This window comes from Pelophylax lessonae (genome assembly GCF_965119305.1).
Source record: "Pelophylax lessonae genome assembly, chromosome: 5".
In the NCBI taxonomy this organism is placed as follows: domain Eukaryota; kingdom Metazoa; phylum Chordata; class Amphibia; order Anura; family Ranidae; genus Pelophylax; species Pelophylax lessonae.
Window position 1 is genome coordinate 181,078,911 of NC_138772.1, and position 24,827 is coordinate 181,103,737.

Here is a 24,827-nt window from a genome sequence, read left to right on the forward strand (position 1 = left end):
GTAAACGCGATAACTTTTGCGCAAACCAATCAAAATACGCTTTTTGCGATTTTTTTTACCAAACATAGGTAGCATAAAATAAATTGGCCGAAAATTTTTAAAAATTTTGATTTTTACATTTTTTTTTGGGGGAATTTCATATAAAAAAATGTGAAAAATATTGCTATTTTTGCAAAATTGACGCTCTTTTTTTGTTTATAGCGCGTGATCAAAAAATCGCACAGGTGATCAAATACCACCAAAAGAAAGCTCTGTTTGTGGGAAAAAAAGGACGTCAAATTCGTTTAGGTACAGCGTCGCACGACCGCGCAATTGTGCGTTAAATTCACGCAGTGCCGAATCGCAAAATACCCCCTGGTCGGAATGGGGGTAAAATCTTCCGGGGCTTAAGTGGTTAAATTGATGGGTTTAGTTCTGCTTTAACACCCTCCAGCCACCATCTAGGCACAACTTCCAATGCATTGGCTAGGCCCTTAATAGACAATAATTATCAGCCAATAGTCAGCTGATTATTTAATTTCCCCCTCCAGACACTCTTTCTAGAGGCAGTAGGAAGCAATCAAATCCCCAGCCTGTGAAGCACTGAACAGCCCAGACCAAACAATTACTGCTTCCCTGATTACAGAAGGAGCCAAAAACTAAATTTACCTCGCAGCCTACCTAGGAGAGTGCTACAAATTCTTCTACATGTGTAGCACTGTCTCCGTAGGGCTTGCTGTGTGTTGACTTCTTAGGCCTCCCTCTGATTACGTGCAGACAGTTGCTGGGGGTTTTTCACATATCCCTCCTTACTCCTGTTTTCTCATTACTCAATAAACAGTCCAGGGTATTTGGTTTTTGTATTTATTGTGGAACTTTGATTGGAGAAGGGAATAGTGGGATACTCCAATTGAACTATTCACAGAAGATAAGGACAACTCTCACTCGCTCATCTGATTACTTGTGGAAGCAGACACACTGCTTGGACCATATTGTCACTTGTATGGAAGAATTAAGTCTTCTTGCTCTCTCTAGCAGCAGGCTTGATGCAACTACTTTATCTTCAGGACACTCTCTAGCATCCCCTTGACTGACACTCGTCCATTGATTCTTCTACTTGAAGGGATGGCCCTCACAGGAAAGGCCCCATGACACAGATCTGTACTAGCAGTAGGCAGAATCGTATCCTTCCTGGTGTCTTTCTTCTAGTCAGCTCTACAGGACCTCTGGGTTCAGCTTCTAGCTGACTTTCAGGCCCTCAGGTCGACTACCCAAGGTCACATGGAAGCTTCTACAGAGGACGGGTTGCTCTGGGACCCCGCTCTCTAGCTGAAGACCCCGAGCACATGTGCCCTTGGCATTTATAGTCTTAGTCACCCAGCATGCATTCCTCTGCCAATCGCCAGGGCTGTAACAATGCCTGTGCCCTAACTTGTCAGGTTTCCTCCCACTGTCCAATATGCCTCCCTATTGGACCAGTGTGAAACATTTCAGACAAGCTGAGCTGCACCTGAGCACCATGAGCAGACCCTATCAATAGATCCTGCTCCCTGGTAGGCAGAGAACACCATAAATTTACCTGGCAATTTTCCTGGTAAGCAGAAAGACCCAAAAAACATACTCTCTTCTTGCACTTGCTACATATGGATTTCCATTTCACGCTCTATATAAATGTTTAACCCTTTTATTATGTTTTTCATTACCTTTACCAAAATGCTGCCTGTTCTACTATTTATTACAGGTATTTTTATATAGCATAGACAATTTATGCAGCACTTTACGCTCGTATCAGTTCCTGTCATCAAGGAGCTTGCCATCTAAGGTTCTGGTCTAACATGCATATATTCACGTGTACACACATGCTTTGGGCAATTTAGATAAGAGCCAATTAACCTACCAGCATATTTTTGAAGTGTGGGAGGAAAACGAAAGACCCGGAGGAAATCTACGTAAAACAGGGAGAACATGCAAACTCCATTCAGTAATGTCTCTTTCAGATAGGCAGTCAGGGGCAATAAAACAAGGCGCCTGAATTTTACCATACCCCAAACGCCCACCAGAACTATGAAATAACAGCCAGACAGGGCTGTTCACGTGCCACGGTCGTGGCATTTTTAACTTAGGGCGCAGCATTTCACCACTTGGCAAGCTCACACGCAATTGTGGCATGGTAGTGCAGCACTATATGAATAAATCAGGCAGTGAGGAGGCAATATAATGCCTCCTCACCACCTGTCAACCGTCCTCTGAAAAGCAATCTGAACACAGATGACTCTTCAGAGGACACTGCAAGTGTGAAAAAGGCCTAAGTGTCCAGATTGGGATTTAAACCAAGGACCCCAGTGCAATGCACTCTGCATTTTCCAGTCAAGGAGTAAACACACAAACTTTCTGGAAAGTGCTGATGGCGGGACTACACGTCTCATGAGCACTGTTGCTCACATAAAACGGTGTAGAAACTGCCATTTCATTGTTTTTTTGCTGGAGGAAGGTAAATCACATGCCCTATTCATCTTCAGCCTATGTGCTCCTGTGCATGTTGGGGAAGAGTGGATAGACATAGCCATTTATTCCTGGGGTAAGGGCACTGGAACTGTGGTGACTCCAGTGATAGGAGCCACTGCAGTGAAAGAAGTGTATTTCTGAAATCTAAACAAACAATTCTGTGCGACTGGATGTGATTAAAAATAAATGCAACAGCAAAAAAGATATACTGTAAGGCTTGCCAGACATGGAGCAAATTTCTTTACTGCAACCATGAATTGCAGGAAAGAAATCTGCTTGATTCTCCCATCAACACAGACCAAGTTGATGCGGGAATCCCTCCTGCTGGGCCATTGTTGGGCGAAGAAGGGCGGGGAAGGCGTCTCCGCCAGAAAAAGTCAGTAATTATCGCTAGAGGCTGTAGCAACCGCTTGCGATAATTGCAAGGGAATCTGCCAGGCTGGTTGTGCCCAAGTTGTTTGATTGATCAACTTGGTACATTCAGCCTGCCTATTAACTGTTTGAATCTCTCGGCTGAGATTCGAACCCTGTATGGCTGGCCTAAGGCTTCATGTACACTAGCAGCTCCTAAACTTGAGTTTAGGAGATTTTGGCATTTTTGGCTCTTAAACTCCACTTCATAAAAGCCTATGGCTGATGTAAGACAAATGATCTACTGTTAGAGACAAATTTATAGCGCCAGGATTGCTAAGGGTCTGTTCACACATGTCTGATCCCCATTCTGCGCCAACAGTGGGTAGCATAAGCCACTATTTACCTTTTCTGTTCAAAATGTCAAAGTGATATTTTACTCACGTCTATCTACATCAGTTTAGCTTTGATGTCCTACATAAAAATGCGGCCTGTCTGCATTTCTCCACACTATACTACACATCACACCAGTGCTGTAGTGTGAATGGGGCACATATAAAACAATTGTTTTTCATGTTTGAATTGAAATAGTGCAGACTCGTAAATGTATATTTAACCACATCAGCCCCAGGTCTTTTTTTGACACTTTGTTTACATGTAAAAAATCTCTATTTTTTGCAAGAAAATTAGTTAGAACCCTCAAACATTATATACAGTGGGTACGGAAAGTATTCAGACCCCCTTAAATTTTTCACTCTTTGTTATATTGCAGCCATTTGCTAAAATCATTTAAGTTCATTCTTCTTCCTCATGAATGTACACATAGCACCCCATACTGACAGAAAAACACAGAATTGTTGACATTGTTGCAGATTTATTAAAAAAGAAAAACTGAAATATCACATGGTCCTAAGTATTCAGACCCTTTGCTCAGTATTTAGTAGAAGTCCCCTTTTGATCTAATACAGCCAGGAGTCTTTTTGGGAAAGATGCAACAAGTCTTTCACACCTGGATTTGGGGATCCTCTGCCATTCCTCCTTGCAGATCCTCTCCAGTTCTGTCAGGTTGGATGGTAAACGTTGGTGGACAGCCATTTTTAGGTCTCTCCAGAGATGCTCAATTGGGTTTAAGTCAGGGCTCTGGCTGGGCCATTCAAGAACAGTCACGGAGTTGTTGTGAAGCCACTCCTTCGTTATTTTAGCTGTGTGCTTAGGGTCATTGTCTAGTTGGAAGGTAAACCTTCGGCCCAGTCTGAGGTCCAGAGCACTCTGGAGAAGGTTTTTGCCAGGATATCCCTGTACTTGGCCGCATTCATCTTTCCCTCGATTGCAACCAGTCGTCCTGTCCCTGCAGCTGAAAAACACCCCCACAGCATGATGCTGCCACCACCATGCTTCACTATTGGGACTGTATTGGACAGGTGATGAGCAGTGCCTGGTTTTCTCCACACATACCGCTTAGAATTAAGGCCAAAAAGTTCTATTTTGGTCTCATCAGACCAGAGAATCTTATTTCTCACCATCTTGGAGTCCTTCAGGTGTTTTTTAGCAAACTCCATGCGGGCTTTCATGTGTCTTACACTGAGGAGAGGCTTCCGTCGGGCCACTCTGCCATAAAGCCCCGACTGGTGGAGGGCTGCAGTGATGGTTGACTTTCTACAACTTTCTCCCATCTCCTGACTGCATCTCTGGAGCTCAGCCACAGTGATCTTTGGGTTCTTCTTTACCTCTCTCACCAAGGCTCTTCTCCCCCGATAGCTCAGTTTGGCCAGACGGCCAGCTCTAGGAAGGGTTCTGGTCCTCCCAAACGTCTTCCATTTGAGGATTATGGAGGCCACTGTGCTCTTAGGAACCTTAAGTGCAGCAGAAATCTTTTTGTAACCTTGGCCAGATCTGTGCCTTGCCACAATTCTGTCTCTGAGCTCTTCAGGCAGTTCCTTTGACCTCATGATTCTCATTTGCTCTGACATGCATTGTGATCTGGAAGGTCTTATATAGACAGGTGTGTGGCTTTCCTAATCAAGTCCAATCAGTATAATCAAACACAGCTGGACTCAAATGAAGGTGTAGAACCATCTCAAGGATGATCAGAAGAAATGGAAAGCACCTGAGTTAAATATATGAGTGTCACAGCAAAGGGTCTGAATACTTAGGACCATGTGATATTTCAGTTTTTCTTTTTTAATAAATCTGCAACAATGTCAACAATTCTGTGTTTTTCTGTCAGTATGGGGTGCTATGTGTACATTCATGAGGAAGAAGAATGAACTTAAATGATTTTAGCAAATGGCTGCAATATAACAGAGTGAAAAATTTAAGGGGGTCTGAATACTTTCCGTACCCACTGTATATATTTTTTTAAAGCAAAGGCCCTAGAGAATAAAGTGGTGGGTGTTGCATTTTTTTATGTCGCTTGGTATTTGAGCAATGGTTTTTCAAATGCGATTGAAAAAAAAAATATACACTTTTTTAAAATTTAAATACAAAAAAACACATTACATAACCCAATTTTTTTGTAAAATATAAAAGATGATGTTACGCCGAGTAAATTGATACCAAACATGTCATGCCTTAAAATTGCATACGTCGGTGCAACGGCGTATGCAATTTTAACGATTTTACTATTCATCGGTGACGCTTGAAAAGCCTTTACAGGTTATCACCTTAGACTTACAGAGGAGATCTAGTGCTGGAAGTTTACTGCCCATGATCTCACGATTGCGGCGATACTTCACATGTGTGAGACGATCGCTGTTTGGGTGCGTGCAGGACCGACGTGAGTGTTCGCCTTTGAGCGCTAGCACAGGGGGAAGGGGGCACTTTACTTTTTTTTTTTAATTATTAATTTTTTTTTTCCCACACTAATGCTTTAAAAAAAGTTTTTATGTCTTTTATTGCTGTCACAAGGAATGTAAACATCTATTGTGACAGGTACTCTTTATGTAGGGATCTGGGGTCTGTAAGACCCCAAATCTCTCCTCTGCCCTTAAAAGCATTCAAAACACCAAGATTGGTGTTTTTGAATACTTTCGTTAAAAAAAAAAAAATGGCACCGTTGACATCTGTGTAAACTGGAAGGGATGTTATCTCATTGCTTCTAGGTTACTGTAACGACCAGGAAATTAAAGCTGATCCTGGCTTTGTTTGGCTGTCCGGCACTCATTATGTACACAAAAACACTGGCTAGGCACACATTTAACCTTTTGATCACCCTAGGAATGTAACCACTTCCTAGCCAGTGTCATTAATACAGTGACAATGTATATTTTTTATCGCCGCCATTACTAGTATAAAAATATATAACTAAAAATTCCAGTATATATTCCATAGTTTGTGGACCCTGTAACATTTGAACAAACCAATCAATATACATTTATTGTGATTTTTTTGCCAAAAATATGTAGCAGAATACATTGTGGCCTAAATGTATTAAAGAAAGTAGTTTTTTTTTACATTTTTTAACTGGATTTGTTTTTTTGTTTGTTTATATCGCAAAAAATAAAAAACCCAGTGATGATCAAACACCATTAAAAGAAAGCTCTGTTTGTGGGTACAGTGTTGCATGACCGCGCAATTGTCAGTTAACCGCTTGCCGACTGTATACTGTAGATATACAACGGTAAGGTGGCTCTCCTGTGCTGGATCACGTACCTAGTACATAATCCAGCACTCCCAGGTTTGGGGCGTATGCGCCGCTGGCGCCCTGCTCCTGCTGTGATTAGACACAGTTGGAGCTGATTGGTGGGTACGGCGGACTTAATCAAAAAGAAAAGACTTAAAGCAGAGTTCCGGCCACAAAATCGACATAACCGATTTTGTGGCCATCCGCTTGCTTTTCTTCACCTGAAAAAGAAATGGATAGTTAGGATTTTTTTTTACTTACCTTGTTATTGTAGAAAGAAATACTCACCTTTCTTCCACTTCCTCCCTCGGCGGCCGCGGCCCGCGCCGTCACTTCCGGTTTGCAATGATTCCTGGGAGCTGAACGTCATTGCTCTCAGGAATCAATGCGACGGCACCGGCCCCGCTCGTCACTTCCGGTGCAACGTCGCATTCCCTGCTAAACAGCTTCTGGGCATGCCCAGAAGCTGTGGAGGAATGCGGCGCCGCACCAGAAGTGACGAGAGGGGCCGGTGCAGGCGCATTCTGGGAGAAGAAGACACGGAAGAGGACGCAGAAGAGGATCGCACTGGCTTCAGCTGCCCACAACAGAGATGGCAACGCTGGAGAAGAAATTTTAAAAGTGAGTATTTCTTGTAGGTAAGTGCGAACCGGGACAGATCAGAGGCTAGCCATTGTGGAATGTACTAGCCCTGACTGTCCCGGGGGTATGTTCATTGAAATTTGTTTTTTGTAGCCGGAACTCCGCTTTAATGAAAACGAAAAAGGAAAAAAAAAAATATCCCATAATTTTGTAGATGCTATAACTTTTGTGCAAACCCATACAATACACTTATTGGAATTTCTTTTTTTTACCAAAAATATGTAGAAGAAAATATTTTGGCCTAAATTGATGAAAAAAAAAAGATTTTTTTATTAGATGTGTTTTATAGCAGAAAGTAAAAAATATATATATTTGTTTAAAAATGTTCGCTCTATTTTTGTTTATAGCGCAATAAATAAAAACCGCAGGGGTGATCAAATACCACCAAAAGAAAGCTCTACTTGTTTGGGTACAACGTCACACAACCACGACTAATTGTCAGTTAAAGTAACGCAGTGCTGTATTGCAACAAAATCACTTGGTCATGAACAGGGGTAAACCTTCCGGAGCTGAAGTGGATAAATACAGGCTTATTCCCTCACCTTTGTTACTTTTTGTTCCACTTGCCACCACCCTGTTAGATTGTAAGCTCTTATAAGCAGGGCCCTAGTAACCCTCTTGTATTTAAACTGTACTGTTACCCTTTATATTGTATAGCACTGCGCAAATTGCTGATGCTACATAAATCCTGTATTAGGCCTTTTGCACATGATACTCCTGTTTGAATATCTACTTTTTCTGATGTAATTTGAGGCGTTTTTTATTTTTTGCGCTATAAACAAAAAAAGAGCGACAATTCTGAAAAAAAAAAAAAAACAATTTTCACTTTCTGCTATAAAACATTCCTATAAAAAAATTAAAAAATCAATTTTTTTGATCAATTTAGGCCAATATGTATTCTGCTACATATTTTTGGTAAAAAAAAAAATCCCAATAAGCGTATTTTGATTGGTTTGAGCAAAAGTTAACGCGTCTACAAACTAGGGGAAAGATTTATGTCATTTATATTTATTTTGTTTACTAGCAATTTACCAGCGGTGATCAGCGATTTTTAGCGGGACTGCGACATTGCGGCAGACAGATCTGACCCGTAATTTTTGGGGGTACCGGTGACATTACTACAGCTATCAGTGCTAAAAATACTGCACTGTTACTGCAATAATGACACTGGCAGGGAAGGGGTTAACCAAGGGGCGATCAAAGTCTTAAATGTATACCTAGGGGGTGTTTTCTAACTGTGAGGGGGGTGGGCTTGTGGAATCAACACAGAGACCTGTGAACCTAATTAGGAGGAACACAGGAGCTCTGTATTGATACCAGAGAGAACAACGGTCTGCTGTGTTTACAACAGCAGACCGCCGTTCTCTCTTCACGGGGAGCGATCGTGGGTGTCCGGCGGCAATCAGGGGTGCCAGCCCCGTGAATCAGCTTCCCCGCTGGCGAATGGGGACACACGCCCCCAGGATTGCCATACAGGTATGGCGATTCACGCAGCTGAGCCAGCCTGCCGCAGTATATTTGCGACGGATGGTCAGCAAGTGGTTAACAGAAAAAGGGGAAGAGTGCACTGGGAAGCAGGGGGGCTGAGATGGTATAAGTAGCGATGCCCCAATTAAGACAAGGTGGGGGTGCCACTGCTGCTGTCAGATCCCAACAGAGTCTCACAAGAGTCCTCACTGAAGTGGGCCAATGAATCATCCCTGCCTCTCAGGGATGGGCCTGTATACAAGGTGGTACTGTCACCTAGTGAGATGGTCCACGCTTGGACGGAATCCCCAAACCTGTTCTAGTCCTATCTAGGCTGTCTGGTCAGTAATGCCTCGTTTCCACTGAGCGGAACGGTTCAGGTCGGTAAAGTTTGGAAGGGTTAGAATGGTCCGGTCTATTCAGGTGAGCGTTTCCACTGCAAGTCGGGCCACCAGGGGCCATGCGGGGTTTACACCAAATGAGGGGTTTGTTTTGCTCTTTCGTTTGACGTGAGCATTGATGGTTTCCTGTCCGCCAATCAGTGGAATCTATCGTGTGACGCCAGTAGCTCCGCTCTAACCATACCGTACCATTTCCTATGGCCCTACATCTGAAGGAGGACCAGGAATGGTACGGTTTGGTTCGATTGTATGGGCCACTTTCATAATGGAAACACTCAAATTAGCGTACCAAACCAAACCGGCCTGCTCAGTGGAAACTAGGCATAAGGCTGCCATCAGCAACATTCTGTACAATATACAAATGAGCATTTGCACCCATGAGGCATAAATTGCTGACCGCCACCGGAGTAGGGGGGCTGTCGGCCAAATAGGAACGCTGCGACATAAGCCCAGACCCTGTTGTGTGCGTACTGGCGAGACGTTTAACTCACCGGGCCAGTCCCCATCCAACGGTACAATGTCGCGGCCAACCCACTGTGGAGCTAAGGCCTGCACGAGCTCGATGGCCAGACTGGGGTGATCTCTGTCACCCAACCCGGCATGATTGCTTTAAGATCTCACAGGAAAGAAAATCTGGAGAAAAAAATCTACATAAAAAAGTACTCCTCTGCCAGGACCAAAGATCCCAGCAAGGAACTAGGTCCTCACTCCTGACTAGGCAGATCAAAACTAAAGCCTCGTACACACGCAACGAATTTCCGCCAACCGGTCGTCCGTCTTTTGTCCAGAGTGGTGTCTGTTGGTTGGAATGTGCTCTAGACTGCACACGAATTTTCCCGCATGACAGAATTCTACTTCAGAAGTGATGTCATGTGTTGGATTGCTTTCTTTGTGTTCTTTCATCTCTGAGCATGCCTAGTCTTGCTCATCAGATTTTTCCCCATCGAAATCTGTACTAATGAGACGAAAATCGGACACGTTTTGATGGTCGACAAAAATTTTATAGCCTGCACACCAGGATTTTTTCGGCCGAAAAGTTGGAGTCGGAAGCACCATACTAACAAGCTGCAAATCGGCAGATCGGTCAGCGGACGAAAATTCCCGACCGAATTTCCACTCGTGTGTACGGGGCTTTACATCCTATGCAGGAAGAGAGAGGTTATACCCCCTAGGACTACCCATAGGTGTAGCCAGAAATGTTTTTCTGCCTAGTGTCCTACTCCTGTACTACCTGACTGATATACATCAGAGGACTGCGTCTGTCAATGAACAATAGAGAAATTTATATTTTTTTTTTACTGTTAAATGCATGTCGCTTCTTTACGCGCCTATGTATATAGGCACATTACAAATAATGGGTTGTATTTTAGCTCAGTGGAAGAAAAAAAAAAAGCTGTATTGAGTAAGTTATTTCAAGCTGCAGTGTGCAAGAGGCCTAATAATCATTTTTTTTTTTTTTAATAATTTTTATTGGAATTTTAAGTTAAGCCTAATAATCATTTTATGCTGCACGCCCATTCACCTGCAAATTCATCCGTGTGAATGAGCTGTGTGCATGAAACAAGTCGGTTCACCTCCCTTGCTCTATCTGGGGCAGCACATGCTCTTTATCAAAGCAAAAACAAAAGAAAACAATGACAATTAAACCTGAAAGAATAATGTAAGGTGTGGCTCAGCTACTACACAACCCCCCCACCCCTCCTCCACAGCGTGGGCAAGGTCACACAGCATGCCTTGTTCCATCCAGCAAGTCCTGACACCATTGTTTACTTTTCTAGGCTGCTAATCTTTGTGTTTGCTCTAATGTTTCTGCAGGAGAGTGACTAATGCCCCGCTTCCCCGCACACATCATCCTCTCTACACTTCACCAGTCAGGCATTTTCTAGTCTGCTGTGCTTGGACAGATAATAGCAGTGACGAAGTCAGACAAGCTCAGTAACCCGAGCTCTCCCCCCCCTTCCCTTCCTTCCCCTCACAGAGGACGGAGCTGACTGGAAGTCGGAGTATTGATGGCGAGCGGAAGACGCGGGCTGAGTCATGTGACCACGCCCTGACTGACTGGCTGCAGTACCCAGGCATGGCTCCTGGACTACATGAGAGGCGCACATGCTGCTCACTGGTTTCGGTGTCATGGGGCACAACTGTGTCTGAACTTTTTTTTTTTTTTTGTTTTATGATGCTCTAGGAATGTGAATGTCTGTAGCAGTTGCTGTCACGCTCAGTCTGTCGAAGAACAGTGTAAATAAAGTGTGCGCTGGAATTCCAGTGTCTGAGGGCCATCTGAGGCGTTCTATTCCACAAGTCTGCCTGTGCTTCCTATTACAGAGAAAAGCAAGACATACTGTATATAAAAAATGTGTTCTTAATATGTTTACATCATGATTGGATCTAAAAAAAAAAAAACGTAATCCTCTTTCTAATGCGATAAGTCCCGATTCACACTATAGTAAGGTGACCAGATTTTTAAAATGAAATCTGGGGACATATATATATATATTTCTTTTTTTTTTATTGGCAAATGGCACAGGACTGCATAATACACAGAGCACTGGGCACAGGACTGCATAATACACAGAGCGCTGGGCACAGGACTGCATAATACACAGAGCACTGGGCACAGGACTGCATAATACACAGAGCGCTGGGCACAGAACTGAATAATACACAGAGCGCTGGGCACAGGACTGAATAATACACAGAGCGCTGGGCACAGGACTGCATAATAGAGAGCACTGGGCACAGGACTTTATAATACACAGAGTCTGGGCACAGGACTACATAATACACAGAGCGCTGAGCACAGGACTGCATAATACACAGAGCGCTGGGCACAGAACTGCATAATACACAGAGCGCTGGGCACAGAACTGCATAATACACAGAGCGCTGGGCACAGGACTGAATAATACACAGAGCGCTGGGCACAGGACTGAATAATACACAGAGCACTGGGCAAAGGACTGCATAATACACAGCGCTGGGCACAGGACTGCATACTACACAGAGCGCTGGGCACAGGACTGCATAATACACAGAGCACTGGGCACAGAACTGCATAATGCACAGAGCGCTGGGCACAGGACTGCATAATACACAGAGCGCTGGGCACAGGACTGCATAATACACAGAGCGCTGGGCGCAGGACTGTATAATACACAGAGCGCTGGGCACAGGACCTCGTTATACACAGAGCACTTGGCACAGGACTATAATACACAGAGCACTTGGCACAGGACTATAATACACAGAGCACTGGGCACAGGACTGCATAATACACAGAGTGCTGGGCACAGGACTGCATAATAAACAGAGCGCTGGGCACAGGACTGCATAATACGCAGAGCGCTGGGCACAGAACTGCATAATACACAGAGCGCTGGGCACAGGACTGAATAATATACAGAGTGCTGGGCACAGGACTGAATAATACACAGAGCACTGGGCACAGGACTGCATAATACACAGAGCTCTGGGCACAGGACTGCATACTACACAGAGAGCTGGGCACAGGACTGCATAATACACAGAGCGCTGGGCACAGGACTGCATAATACACAGAGCGCTGGGCACAGGACTGCATACTACACAGAGCTCTGGGCACAGGACTGCATAATACACAGAGTCTGGGCACAGGACTACATAATACACAGAGCGCTGGGCACAGGACTGAATAATACACAGAGCACTGGGCACAGGACCGCATAATACACAGCGCTGGGCACAGGACTGCATACTACACAGAGCTCTGGGCACAGGTCTGTAAAATACACAGAGCTCTGGGTACAGGACTGTATAATACACAGAGCGCTGGGCACAGGACTGCATAATACACAGCACTGGGCACAGGACTGCATAATACACAGCGCTGGGCACAGGACTGCATAATACACAGAGCGCTGGGCACAGGACTGCATAATACACAGAGCTCTGGGCACAGGACTGCATAATACACAGAGGACTGGGCACAGGACTGCATAATACACAGAGCGCTGGGCACAGGACTGCATAATACACAGAGGGCTGGGCACAGGACTGCATAATACACAGAGCCCTGGGCACAGGACTGTATAATACACAGAGTCTGGGCACAGGACTACATTATAAACAGAGCACTGGGCACAGGACTGCATAATACACAGAGCACTGGGCACAGGACTGCATAATACACAGAGCGCTGGGCACAGGACTGCATAATACACAGAGCACTGGGCACAGGACTGCATAATACACAGAGCGCAGGGCACAGGACTGCATAATAAACAGAGCGCTGGGCACAGGACTACATAATACACAGGAGGGTGTTAGGTGTGGAGTACAGGGTTCAGAGGCTTGCACAGAGGACACTTCTTCCCCCACATTCATAGCTCACCTCTGCACCCTTCGGCATCCAAGCCACCAGGCTGTTTTTTACCCAGCATGGGATTGCCCTGTCTACAATAGTCCGGCCCTGAATTCAGGGACAAAACCGGGGACAGTGTCCTCAATACAGGGACTAATGCCCCATACACGTGCAGATTATCTGAAGACTTTTGTCTTCAGATTTACCTTTTCTATGTAGTGCAAGGGCCTGCTGGATTGCATACAAATTGAAAGTGTTTAGGTTTGACCTCATATTATATGGTTTTGGTAAGTCTGCAGACAAAAGTCTTCAGATAATCTGCACGTGTGTATGGGGCATAACCCTGGAAACCGGGGACGTCTGGTCACCCTACACTGTAGTGATGACAGACATCGCATGTAAATCCGAGTGCGCTGCTCTGAAAATCACATGCGATGTCTGTGCGATTCTAATTCAGCCATAGTATGGCTGAATTTGCATTGGATTTGGACACAACACGCACAGGACCCTTTTTTGGGGTCCGGAGCAGAATCAGGTCACATGCCAATGGGATCCGATTCATGTCCAAACTGACAGATCACACTGCGATATGTGAAATGATCTGGGGGCGTTGTTAACTCTGTATTGACACCCCCAGCGATTGGCATATGGTGTGTGAACTGCCTGCGATGCGGGAACTTGCAGTGGATTCGCAGACTTCCCACATCGCATATATGTAAACCAGCACTAATAGATCATAATCACCCATGACTTCTCAAAAATAGCACACACTATATAACCTCCCTATAACAAAATCTTGTCAACCTACAAGATTTTTTCAATTCAAATGTGGATTTGAAAAAGGTACTGAAAATGCACATGTAACTCAATTCTTCATAGGTGTGATCAGATTTGACAGTAGATAGAAGCCATTACTTTTATATCTGTTTTATCTGTTTGTAGAAGTGAAGAATTTTAAAGTGTTGCCTTAACCACTTGCCGACCGCCGCAAGTACATATACTGTGGCGATCAGCCCCGTGCAGGCAAAGTGACGTATGGGTACGTCACTCGACCGCGAGCCAACAGGGGGCGAGCGCGCGTCTGTGATCGCATATTTGTGAGCCGAGACTTAATGACCAGGCCATTTTTTGTGATTCGGCACTGCATTACCCAAATTAAATTGATGTCCTTTTTTCCCACAAATAGAGATTTCTTTTGGTGGTATTTAAACACCTGTGCGATTTTTATTTTTTGCGCTATAAACAAAAAAATGCAACAATTCTGAAAAAAAAAAAAAAAACAATATTTTTTACTTTCTGCTAAATAACCTTCCCAATTTTTTTTTTTATCATTTTAGGCTAATTTGTATTCTGCTACATATTTTTGTTTAACCACTTGCCTACAGTGCACTTTCACCCCCTTCCTGCCCAGACCGATTTTCAGCTTTCAGCGCTCTCACACTTTGAATGACAATTACTCAGTCATGCAACACTGTACCCATAAAAAAATTGTGTCCTTTTCTTCACACAAATAGAGCTTTCTTTTGATGGTATTTAATAAATAAAAAAATAAATAAAAAAAAGACTGAAAATATTGTGAAAAAACACATTTTTCTTTGTTTCTGTCATAAAATTTTGCAAATTAGTCATTTTTCTTCACACATTTTGGCCAAAATTTATACTGCTACTTATCTTTGGTAAAAAAAAACCCAAATAAGTGTATATTATTTGGTCTTTGTGAAAGTTCTAGAGTCCACAAGTTATGGTGCTAATCATTGAAAATTGACCTTACTTGATCACACCTGATGTACTGAAGGCCTATCTCATTTCTTGAGACACTAAAAAGTCAGGAAAGTACAAATACCCCCCAAATGACCCCTTTTTGGAAAGCAGACAATCCAATGTATTTAATAAGGGGCATGGTGAGTTTTTTGAAGTTGTAATTTTTTCCCACAATTCTTTGCAAAATGAAGATTTTTTTTTACAAATTGACGTATTAACAGGTTATTTCTCTCACACAGCATATATATACTTGCAACTACACCCCAAAACACATTCTACTACTCCTCCTGAGTATGGCGATACCACATGTGTGAGACTTTTTCACAGCCTGGGCACATACAGAGGCCTAACATCCAAGTAGCACCGTCCGGCATTCTAGGAGCATAAATTACACATATAATTTCCTGACAACCTATCGCACTTTTGAAGGCCCTGGAGCACCAGGACAATGGAAACCCCCAAAAATGACCCTATTTTGGAAAGCAAACGCCCCAACGTATAATTTTTGAGGCATAATGAGTCTTTTGAACATGTCATTTTTTTCCACAAGTTTTTGGAAACTGTGGAAAGAAAATGAAAATGCATTTTTTTTTACACAAAGTTGTCCATTTATGAAATATTTCCAACACATAGCATGTACATAGCAAAAATTGCACCCCAAAATACATTCTGCTATTCCTCCTGAGTATGGTGATACCACATGTGTAAAACTTTTACACAGCCTAGCCACATACAAAGGCCTAACATCCAAGTAGCACTTTACACAAAGTTGTCCATTTATCCACTTTAAGACTGGGCCTATTTTTGACACTTGGTGTTTACAAGCTAAAATCATTTTTTTTTGCTAGAAAACTACTTAGAACCCCCAAACATTATATATTTTTTTTTAGCAGAGACCCTAGAGAATAAAATCGTTGCAATATTTTATTATCACACCATATCTGCGCAGCAGTCTTCCAAATTCACTTTTTGTAATTAAAAAATAAGAAAACAGTAAATTTAGCACAATTTTTTTCCATAATGTGAAAGATAATGTTACGCCGAGTAATTAGATACCCAACATGTCATGCTTCAAAATTGCGCACGCTCACAGAATGGCACCAAACATTGGTACTTAAAAATCCCCATAGGCAACATTTTAAAAATTTCTACAGGTTACCAGCTTAGAGTTACAGAGGAGGTCTAGGGCTCAAATTATTGCTCTCGCTCTAATGATCGCGGCGATACCTCACATGTGTGGTTTGAACACCGTTTACATATGTGGGCGAGACTTGCGTATGCGTTCGCTTCTGCGCGCGAGCTAACGGGGACAGGTCCTCTTTATTGTGAGATCTGGGGTCAAAAAGACCTCAGACCTCACAACTACACAAAAAAAGGAAAAAAAAAAAATTGTTGAAAAAAAAAAAAAAAAAAAAAAGCGGCCCTTTAAACCAGTTGCTAGGCAATGACTTTTGACGTAGCTCCGGTCCTCCAACACCATAGAGTGGAGTGAAGGCCATCTTGCCCTCACTTGACTTCCTGTCTCTGAGGATCCGGGACCGGATAGCTTTCGCCGCTGCCGGCGGGTCCGGTAAGCTGGGAAAACGTCTGGGATGCGGCGGGAGGGGGGGTCACCTCTTCCCCTGCACCGTAAGGGTAATTCCGCGGCGAATCCGCCACTGGGACCACCCTTATCTGAAAGCCGACCGCTCGCCATTTAAAAAGAAATTCTGGGGTTATGGCTGCCATAACCCCAGTATTTAGCTTTTAATGGCCGACGTATATAGTCGTTAGGCGGTCAGTAAGTTGTTGCATGTATATAGCAAAAATTGCACCCCAAAATACATTGTATAAAGGAAAGTGTACAGGAATAGTCCGAGTCCATCTCCGATCCGCTACTATTATCGATTTCAAATTCTGAATCGGATTCAGGATTTGATTCGGATACTGATGAGAGCTCCCCGGTGCTCTCATCAGTCATGGAGAGGACCTGAAGGGCCTCCTCGCTGCTGTACATCCTTTTTGACGTGCTGGCTGTGATGGGCTGTGCGACGGATGACGGTTGACTGCGGATGATCACTGATGGGTGGCAGGTGACTGATAGGTGGCAGGTGACGGTCACTGATGGGGTGACAGATGACAATGACTGATGGGTTGACAGATGACGATGAGTGGTGGGGTGACAGGTGACGATGACTGATGGGGTGACAGATGACGATAACTGATGGGGTGACAGGTGACGATGACTGATGGGGTGACAGATGACAATGACTGATAGGGTGACAGGTAACGATGACTGATGGGGTGACAGGTGACGATGATTGATGGGGTGACAGATGACGATGATTGATGGGGTGACAGATGACGATCACTGATGGGGTGACAGCCAGGTGACGATGATTGATGGGGTGACAGATGACGATCACTGATGGGGTGACAAGTGACAATGATTGATGGGGTGACAAGTAACGATCACTGATGGGGTTACAAGTGACGATGAGTGATTGGGTGACAGGTGACGATGACTGATGGGGTGACAGGTGACGGTGATTGATGGGGTGACAGGTGACGGGCGATGGTCACCGATGGGTGACAGGTGACGGCGATGGTGCATGGCGGTACTGATGGCAGTCTCTGGTGACAGGTGCACTTTAGGCTACGTTCACATGTGGGCGTAGCGAATCACTGCGACTCTGCCCGCATTCCGGAAATCATTGCAAATCGCGGGGCGCCTGTGCGTTGCCTGTGATTTGCAATAGCACCCCAAACGCTGTGCGATGTTGCTGCGATTTCCGCCTGCTGAATCGAGGTAACATCACGCAAACAACGCATGACGCCCCAAAGAGCTCTTGTACCTTTTTGGGCGTCATGCGTTGTTTGAGTGATGTTACTGCGATTCGGCAGGCGGAAATCGCGGCAACATCGCACAGCGTTTGGGGTGCTATTGCAAATGACGGGCAACGCACAGGCGTCCCGCGATTTGCAATGATTTCCGGATCGCGGGCAGAGTCGCAGTGATTCTGCCCGCGATCGCTACGCTCACATGTGAATGTTATGGGTGTCAATTTCTGGGCACTGATGAGGTGACTGTTGGGTGACAGGTGCAATTGGGGGGGGGGGGGGCTGAGGACTGTGTGGGGACCTTTATTGGTGTGATTTTACATTTGACAGGTACACAGAGCAGTAACTCACTGTTTCTAGCTCTGCTCTCCTCACACTGGAAACTGTATGAGGGGAGAAGAGCTAGTAACAGTGAGTTACTGCTCTGTGTTTACATTTTGTGATCGGCTGTGAATGGATTCACAGCCGATCACATAGTAAACAGTCACTGTCAGTGACTGTTTACTACCACCGGTGACAGAGCCACCGACATGACCGCGCATGCGCGGTCTTCTTCCGGGCTCCTCTATTGTGATCGGCTGTGTCATTGGAACACAGCCGATCACATGGGAAACAGCCACGCCCATTGGCTGTTTCCCCCCTGCCGGTGACCGGCTGTGTCCCGGGGACACTCCGACACCGGCAGTGCAGGGCGGCACGCACACGAGAGCGCGCCTGCCCTGCTTGAATGGGCGGACGTCATATGACGTCTGCCCAGAACAATGGCCGCACCGTCCCGCCGTCATTTGACGGTGGGTGGGCGGCAAGTGGTTAAAAAATCCTAATAAGTGTATATTGATTGGTTTGCGCAAAAGTTATCGTGTCTACGAACAAGGGGAAGGTGTTATGTCATTTTTATTTATTTATTTTTTTTACTAGTAATGGTGGCGATTTTAGGTGGGACTGCGACATTGCGACGGACCGATCGGACACCTAACTGACATTTTTGACACTTTTGGGGGACCAGTGACATTAATACAGTAATCAGTGCTAAAAATATGCACTGTTACTGTACTGACACTGGCAGGGAAGGGGTTAACACCAGGGGCGATCAAAGGGTTAAATGTGTCCCTGGGGGGTGCTTTCTAACTGTGTGGAGAATGGGCTTACTGGATGAACACATAGACCTCTGTTCCTAAACAGGAGGAACCAGGATCCCTGTGTTCATTACTGACAGAACAGCGATCTGCCGTGTTTACATCGGCAGACCGTCATTCTGCCTCCACAGGGAGCGATCGCGGGTGCCTGGCAGACATGGCGGCCGCAGGACCCGCTGTTTGGCTCCCCCTGTGGCCAATCAGCACGTGCACGCGTTCCCACTAGCTGTCCCGCGAAATGACGTACAGGTATAAATAGGGCGGCTGGTCGGCAAGTGGTTAAAGTGATTCTACAGGTTTTATTTATTTATTTATTTTAAATAACACGCATGACATACTTACCTGCTCTGTGCAATGCTTTTACATAGAGCAGCCCCAACTCTATTCTTTTTTGGGTCCCCTGCCGGTGGTCCTGGCTCTTCCATTCTGTCGAGTGCCCCCCATAGCAAGCCTCTTGTTATGGGAGGACTCGAGCATGATTGCTCCTGTGCCGCACTCCTATGAATAGGTATTGTCCATTCACACACAGAGCATGGCTCGGTCCCATCCCCTGCCCTCTCCTCATTGGCTTACTGCTGATTGACAGCAGCAGGAGCCAATGGCCGATGAGGAGAGAGAAACCCAGGAGAACCACTGCTCTCATGCACAGTGCTGGATCAGGATGGGGCTCAGGTAAGTATAAGGCAGGGCTGGGGGGAGGGGGTGTGCTCCTTCCAGAAAGTTTTCTACTCTAATGCAGGGATGTCAAACTAAATTTAACCGTGGGCTGCATCAGCAGTATGGTTGCACTCAAAGGGCCAGTTGTATCCGGGGTGTGCTACATACAGAGTGGAGGGTTCAGGAGTGCATTACATACAGACTTTAGGATTACGCTACGTACAGCGTTCAGGAGTTCGCTATATACAGGGTACAGAGTTCAGGAGTGCATTATAGACAGAGTGCAGGGTTTAGGGGGTACACTATATACAGAGTGCAGTTCCAGGGGTGTCCTTTGCACAGATGCAGGGTTTAGGGGTGTGCTATGCACAGATAGCAGTGTTTAGGAGTGTGCTGCTTACATAGTGCAGAGTTCAGGGGTGCACCATACACAGTGTGCCACCCTCCACCCCCCCCACCAAAGCTTTCTTTCATCTTTCTCTCCTACCTGGTCTGGCTCTAGTACCACCTTGTGTAGGCAGCTCTGCCTCGCCTTGCAGGGGGGATCGTTCTCACTCTCAGATCCTGGAGATCTGTTCCAACCATGAGTGCATGCATAAATCTGTTAGTTGTGTGAGCAAAGCCATCTCTGTAAACACAGAAGGCCTCAGTGTTTAGAAGTGACAGAGGGTGAGCAATAGCGGAGGTTGAGAGCCGGAGGCAGCAAAACTGGGTGTTAGTGCGACATGTTGTGGCAGCAAAACTGGGTGTTAGGGCGACATGTTGTGGCAGCAAAACTGGGTGCGAAGGCCACATGATAAGACCTTGCGGACCAGATTCGGCCCGCGGGCCTTGTGTTTGATGTATCTGCTCAAATGCATAGAATGCATTCAGGTAAAAAAATCTTATGCCTTTAGAACCACTTTAAGTAGACAATAAGATAAATAAAAGTTCACATTTTTCCATGTAGAAAACCTGCTCAATTCTTAGTAGAGACTTGTGTATTTGGATTATTTAGCTCGCTAGGTTGGCCCTGGAGTCTAGGAATGTTATTGTCTCCAGGGAAGATATATCCCTCTAATTTTCTGGAGTTGCTGGAAATGCTGACCTCTAATTATACAACTAGGTTACAGTATCAGAGCAGCCGTGTTGTAGATGAGCATTGAGTGTTTAGATCGATCTATCACGGATGACCAAATCTGAGTGTTTAGTGCTCCAGACAAAGTTGTGTTCAGAGACCTGATCTTTCTGTCTCAGGCTAGTTTACTTTCAACAAAGCTAGGAATTTCTTTTGTGGCCATGTCTGACTTATCAGTATTGAATCAGGAGTTTGCGCATGATACAGGGTAGGCTGTGACGAATTCCTGGAAAAAAAGTAGCAATGAGTCACTGAATACTCAAACTGTGATAATGGGAAGACAAGTGGTTTCATTGTTAGTAAACGCAACTTAGCTTGAAAAAGGATGTTACAGCGCTGTTTACAAGAGGAATTATTGGGGAAGTATTTCTTGTGACTGTAAAAAATCTTACACAATCTGATTTTTTGTCCAGGGCCAATCATTCGCAGGCAATTGCTTCATTAGTGATTACATGCAAATGGCCACAATTAGTTGCGGGAGTTGTCAGCCTCCCATTATTTTCAATGGGGTTCTTGCCTATAGCTAATCCCTGGGAACCCTTGCTAGGTCTCCTGCATGTAATCGCTAACAGCCCCATTTTCAAGTGTGAATGGGGCCTTAAGCCGGCCATAGATGGTTCGAATCTCGGCCGGCTTAGGAGGAACCAGCTGAGATCTGAACTATGTAAGGGCAGGTTGATTGTACCCAAGTCGATCCATTTATCAAATTGGGTACAACCAGGATGTTGGAGTTTTACATGCGATTATTACCAGCAGCTATAGCTCTAGCAATAATCACTATGTTCTCCCAGGAGGGACAGCCCCCCCCCCCCCCCACCAGAAGAACACAATAGCTTCACGGGAGTGATTCCTCCATCAACACTGACTGTAGAGTATTTTTCAGCTCTCGTTTGTTTTGAAAAATAAAGAAAGACAAGGAAAATTTTTTTTCTTTTTTTTTTTTCAATTTTCAAAACTTTGTGACAAAAAGAGAGATTTGCAAAATACTCAACATGTCTCTCAACAAATAGCTCAAGGTGTCTGCTTTCCAAAAAGGTTTCATTTGGAGGGGGGAGTTGAGCCGTCTTGGCATTTCAGGGCCTCCAAAACTGTGATATGTGGCAAGGAAGTGAAATGAGTAATGTACTCCCTTATAAAGCCTTAGAAAGGCGGTGATTGGTTTTCGGGGTCCTGTATGCGACTAGACTGCCAAAAAGTCTCACACATGTGGTATCCCCATAGCCAGGAGAAGCAGCAGAATGTATTTTGGGGTGTAAATCCACATATACCCATGGACTGTTATATATCATTTAAGTGACAACTATGTTTAAAGGAAAAAAAAAAGAATATATATATATATATATATATATATATATATATATATATATATATATATATGTATATATATATACTGTATATATATATATATATATATATATTTATATTTTTTTTTTGCAAGAAAATTACTTTGAACCCCCCAAACATTATAGATATATTTTTTAAAGCAGAGGCCCTACAGAATAAAATGGTGGGCATTGCACATTTTTATGTCACACAGTATTTGTGCAACGATTTTCCAAATACAATTATTTGGGGAAAAAAACACTTTTTTGAATATTAATGCACAAAAACACAATATATTGCCCAATTGTTTGGTACAATATAAAAGATGATCTCTTGCCAAGTACATAGATACCAGAAATTACAAGCTTTAAAATTGCACACGCCCGTGCAGCAGTGACAAACTACATACATTATTAAAAGCTTTTAAAAGCCTTTACAGGTTACCACTTACCAGGTCTACTGCTAGAATTACTGCCCTTGATCTGACATTTGCTGTGATACCGTACATGCATGGTTTAATTGCTGTTTACATATGACATGAGAACAATGCTTGTGTTCACCTTTGCGCTCAAGCACGATGGAACAGGGGTGCTTTAATTTTTTTTTTTTTTTTATTTATTTTGCGTTTTTATTTAGTTTTGACACCATGCCATTCATTTTTTTTGTATCACTTTTATGGTTATCACAGGGAATGTAAATATCCCCTATGATAGCAAGTGACAGGTACTCTTTTTTGAAACATTTTGGGTCTATTAGACTCTACAGTAGATTTATCCTCTGCTCTTAAACAATCTGACCACACCAAGATCAGTTTGATAAGATGCTTTCCCAATTTAAAAATGGCGCTGTTTAAATCCAGCAAAACCAAAGTGATGAAATGCTCGTAGCTTCCGGTTTCTCAGTCCATAGAGATGATTGGAGCCATTCCCTGACGTCCCTGCCCACTGCTTGTGAAAGCAATCTAGCAGCTCATTAGCCACTAGGATTGCTTTACATGAAAGCTGACCGCTGGCTGAAAAAAACGATACCAAGATGATGCCTAAGCCTGCAGGTATCATCCTGATATAACCACTCAAATTCCAGCGACATACCAGTACGTTGCTGGTCCTTGTTGGGTATTGTAATGTTCTTTTTTTTCATGCAGCCTGTGGGCTGAACAAAAAAAGAGAACCTTACAGATTCCTCCATTCACATTGATCAATGTGGATGAAGAAATCTCTGCCAAGAAAATAAAAAAATATATATGGCAAAGCATAGGGGAGATCCACGCTTTGTCCACCCCACCCCTTCTGCTTCGCCATATATGCCCTTTTATTTGGTGGTGACTGTCAGGGCCGGTTTTAGATAAAGTGTGGCCCTGGGCAAACCTAAAAGTGGGGCCCCAAATTTTTTTATATTCTACCAAAAATATAGGCGCATTTAATCATTTAGCCAAATAAAACATACAACTACATGAAAATATGCTTTAATTAAATAACATTAAATAGAATAAATAAGAAATCAAGTGAGCTTTGCACACCTTCACAAATCAGATCACCCTAATTCCTGCACTATCACACCTCAGACCACCCCAATTTCTGCACCTTCACACCTCAGACCACCCCAATTTCTGCACCTTCACACCTCAGATCACCCCAATTTCTGCACCTTCACACCTCAGACCACCCCAATTTCTGCACCTTCACACCTCAGGCCACCCCAATTTCTGCACCTTCACACCTCAGGCCACCCCAATTTCTGCACCTTCACACCTCAGACCACCCCAATTTCTGCACCTTCACACCTCAGACCACCCCAATTTCTGCACCTTCACACCTCAGACCACCCCAATTTCTGCACCTTCACACCTCAGACCACCCCAATTTCTGCACCTTCACACCTCAGACCACCCCAATTTCTGCACCTTCACACCTCAGACCACCCCAATTCCTGCACCTTCACACCTCAGGCCACCCCAATTTCTGCACCTTCACACCTCAGACCACCCCAATTTCTGCACCTTCACACCTCAGACCACCCCAATTCCTGCACCTTCACACCTCAGGTCACCCCAATTCCTGCACCTTCACACCTCAGATCAGCCCCTGGTAGGCTGGCACTGGCAGCAACAATTTTATTCAAATCAGGATTTCTTCTGCAAATAGGCTGGCATCAGAGTCAGACAATTACCAAAACCAATGTCATCATGACACATGATCAAAAAAATGAGGAAAAATAAGGATTTCTTCTGCAAATAGCCTGGCAGTGACATCATCAGATCAGACAAGGCACTGGCAGGCATTGTACTAGACTAGTACTATGCCTGGCTGCCAGTGCCAGGCCAGCCTATTTGCAAAAGAAATCCTGATTTGAATTAAATTGTTGCTGCCAGTGCCAGTATATTTGCAGAAGAAATCCTGATTTCTTTGAATAAAATTGTTGCTGCCAGTGCCAGCCCAGCCTATTTGCAAAATAAATCCCTAAGTAGAAGTCACTCCTCTCTCCAGTCCTCCACTTACCTTGGGTGTGCTGTGCGGTGTGGCTGCAGAGTGTTCCCGCTGGACATAGTACAGGAGATGGTCAGAGACTGCAAACATGATACAAGAGATGGTCAGAGACTACGGACCTGATACAAGAGATGGTCAGAGACTGAGGACATGATACAGGAGATGGTCAGAGACTGAGGACATGATACAGGAGATGGTCAGAGACTGAGGACATGATACAG